Source organism: Lactuca virosa, chromosome 9 (genome assembly GCF_052849685.1).
Source record: "Lactuca virosa cultivar CGN04683 chromosome 9, Lactuca_virosa_CGN04683_v6, whole genome shotgun sequence".
Classification (NCBI taxonomy): Eukaryota; Viridiplantae; Streptophyta; class Magnoliopsida; order Asterales; family Asteraceae; genus Lactuca; species Lactuca virosa.
Genome location: NC_136434.1, coordinates 46,908,209 through 46,912,260, shown reverse-complemented (window position 1 = coordinate 46,912,260; position 4,052 = coordinate 46,908,209).

The following is a 4,052-nucleotide window of genomic DNA, read 5'->3' as shown; positions in this document are numbered from 1 at the left end:
GATTCAAATTTTACAAATAATTCATTTTTCACAAAACAAGTAATTATCTTAAAATTTGACAAACGTCATGTTTTTTTTTTCCTTTTTTTTCCAACTTGAAAATAAAACATTTGCATCAATATAACAGAAAACAACTCATGGCTCTGATACCACTGTTGGGTTTTGAGCATTCTAACACTCTTATGGTGTACATGCAACCCTATAAACCTTGGATCTCTGTTTTCTCTATTATACATGCAAATATTAACTATTCCAAGGTTTCATCCTAACTAGCATATTATGAAGCACCTATACTACAAAGTTCTAGTTAGATGACATACCTTTTGATGTAGCTTGATGTCTTCAAGCTTTAAGAGCTTAGCCCCAATAGTGTGGAAGCCTCAAATGGAATCACAAATCACCAAAACACCTTGGAAGAACTTGAGAGAATATGTATGCACACTAAAATCGGTCCACTCTTATTTTCACACACTTGTGTCAATTTTGTGAGCCAAGGACCCCTTTATATATTATGGAGGATTAGGGTTACATCCATGTAAACCCTAATACCCATGACCTTTCATTTACATAGGATCCATGGGTTAAAAGCTCCATGGACCATCCATGAAAGCTTAGCCCAACCTAAATGAACTTGGCCCATTCCATATATATAAGAGTCCATATTTAATTAGTTCTTTTTGATCACTTAATTAATTCTAAATTAATTCTTGATCAATACTAATAATATGATTCCATATTAATATATTAGAACTTATAATATATTAATATAAATCATAAATATACTATTCTCAAAAGACTATCCATATAAATTGTGCCGGTGAAGTGCAACCCAAATGGACCATGCCGGGTCGGGTCAAGTACATATCAAATATAGTTATGGACTTAGACATTAATCCAACACTAAGAGCAATACTCATCAAGGCTAGAGCTTTTTACCTTAAAATGATGCCAAATGGTGATGAGATTCTGGATCTAAGGTGCTTCACTTTTCCAAGGTGGCATTCTCTTCTTCTCCTTCTTTCTTAATCACCAAAAGTACTTACAAAAGCTCAAGAACACTCTCAAGGTGGATTAGGGTTCTACATGGACGAAATGGCAAGTGGAGGCTGAAGAGGAAATGAGAAATGAGGAGTTAATGATGTTTATATATGGACCAAACCCTAAAAATTAGGGTTTGAGGATCCTTCACGTACGCCCAGCGTACTAAATTACTAATGCCTGTGCATGTATGCCCAACATACACAACGTACGCCCAACGTACTAAGCCTTTCCCATAATTTACGAGAATGCCACTATAGGCCGTTTTTGCGATCTTTCTCATACACAAGGGCTATAAATCATAAACCTTCATACTTAAGAGTAAATTTTGGAAATACCTCATTGTCAGGATATTACAACACTAAGACTAGGTGAAGTGGTCTCGATGAGACTCAGCACAAGCCGACGTGGGTTCGGTGAACACCGGACCATCAACTCGGCATGCCGAGTTCAGTGGTCAAACTCAGTAATATCTAGCCGATGAGAGAGAGTGTGAGCCGTTTACCAATTTCAAATATTATCTATTTTTTACCTATTTTTTGATTGTTTTTTTTATTAAATTCAAGTTTTACCCCTCTTTTCAATCTATATAAATACCACTCACTACCACATGTTATACCATATTATCTTCTTCCATTTTTCACTTTAAAAGTCTTCATATTTATGAGAAAATGGTTTTCCCTTCCAACCCAAACTCCAAAAACTAGCAAACAAAACACCCTAAACATAATCTCCACATTCATCACATAACTTCATCCAAAATCAAAGTGATCACCCTATTTATTCACCTCATAATTTCCACTCTTTCGATGTATACTACCCATTCCTATCTAAAACAACCACAATTACAAACTCAACCACAATTCCAACCTCAATCTCAATCCCAACCTCAAATACAGTTCCAAACTCAAGTCCAATCGCAAATGGAAAATAACTTCAATCCATTTGACCATCTTCCTAACTTGCCATTCCAATTCCAATCTTAAAACCAAACCCAATTCCAAACTCAATCACAACCCGGATTCGTACCCCGAAACGGATTCCGAGCCGAAAGTGATTCGGCCGGAACCCAAGAAAACAGAAAAGGCACTTCCCAAGCAATGGGCAACGAAGGAAGAAACGGCGTTGACTTGTGCATGGGTAGATGTTTCAGAAGATTTGAGGTTCGGGAAAAACCAAGATTCGCCTACTTTTTTTTCCGGAAAATCATTAGGCGTTTTCTTGCGGAAATGAATCGTGGAGACTACAGAAAAAGGATCAAATTTACTCGAAGTGGAGAAACGTCAACAAAGTTGGAATGAAGTTTAATGCGACATTCTCGACCGAGAAACGACAATGGCAAAGTGGTGAAAATGATGAAATAATCTTGCAAAAAGCTCTTGCACTTTACCGGAGTCAGAAAAGGACAACTTTCAAATTTCATCATATTTGGAATATTGTGAAGATGTCAAAAAAGTGGCAAGATATCAAAAAATCAGAAACTTTCATGGGTGGTTATTCTAAATGAACCAAAACATCCGAAACAACTCATAGTCAATCGTCTGATTCTCATGCCGGGATTGACCTCAATGAAGAGGAGACTACTGAGGTTCCAAGAACCACTCGTCCCATGAGAAGAGACCAAACTAAGCGAAAGGAAAAACGACGACAAATGGTTCGGGTGACATCGAGCATCTAATAAGCAAAATGAACAACTTGAAGTCGACGTTGGAGCAATACTTGATTGTCGCATAAGAAAAGGAAAAACCGTGACATAAAGATTTTCACAAAAAACACTAGCAATCTTACCGGACGCAAAAAAGAATTGACATTAAAGCCAAAAGATGAGATTGCAAAAAAATATAATACAGTATCTAGGTTTCGTTATTTAAATTTCTAGGTTTCATAAGTTTAAATTCTATGTTGTATTTTTTTAGGTGTGTTGTAATTTCTTTTTTAGTTTAACAAAATTTTAGTTTTTATAAAAATAATTTGTTTAAAATGTTTATTTTTTAATTAGTTTTTTTTTTTTATAAAAAAAACATAACAAACGTAACAACATACACCTTCTAAATAGTAAAATTTTGATTCAGTATGACAAATCCTACGCCGACGCTTATGATGTCATAGACTATAACAAATATAACACGACTCGTGCTATAGCTAACCTAAGCTATTGCCATCACAAATAGAATCTCAAATGTGGCCCAAACCAAACGTGTGACTCATCCATGATACCACATGTAACAATAAGCAAAAAGGAGTATTATTTATTATTTTATAAATCGATAGACAGGCCCGGCCATAGCCTGTTCAACTTTAACCTATGCAACTAGCCAACTGTGCTGGTCCCATTCAAGTATAGGGCCCAACCCAAAGTCTGTTACTTGCTTCAGTTCAGCGTCCTTGTAGAATATTAAATAAAAGAAGGAAGCTTTCATTGGAAAGCTGATGAGCTTTTTAAACACAATCAGATAAGCATATATATTTTGAGTTGTGATAAGAATCAGTAACATTAAGACAGGATAGCGATTACAAATATGCTACAACACACCAGAGAGAGAGAGAGAGAGAGAGAGAGAGAGAGAGAGAGAGAGAGAGAGAGAGAGAGAGAGAGAGAGAGGCACCAACGAGAAACTAAGTTGGCGTTTAGCCAGATTTGGGAAGATTTTCCGGTGATCAAAAGGTAATATTCCGACATCGATCATTCTTAATTCTTAAGTTTTTTAATTGATTAAATTAGATGCGTTAATAGCATATCAGTTTCAATTTTTAAAGCAAGCAACAATTAAACTTTTTTTTTTTTTATGATTTTTAAAGTTTGTAGTGTAGTGTTTAAGCGTTGGGAAATTTGTCTAAGTACAGAAAACTACTATACCTAACGTTTACAAAAAATTGCTTTTCCTTTTTGAAAGTCTATATAGGGAAAATGACTTATATGGGTAACTATGTTTCAAAATCGTTCAAAAAATATCATTCAAGTTTGGTGTGTCCAAAAAACACCATCCAAGTAAAGCATTTGTACAAAAAACACC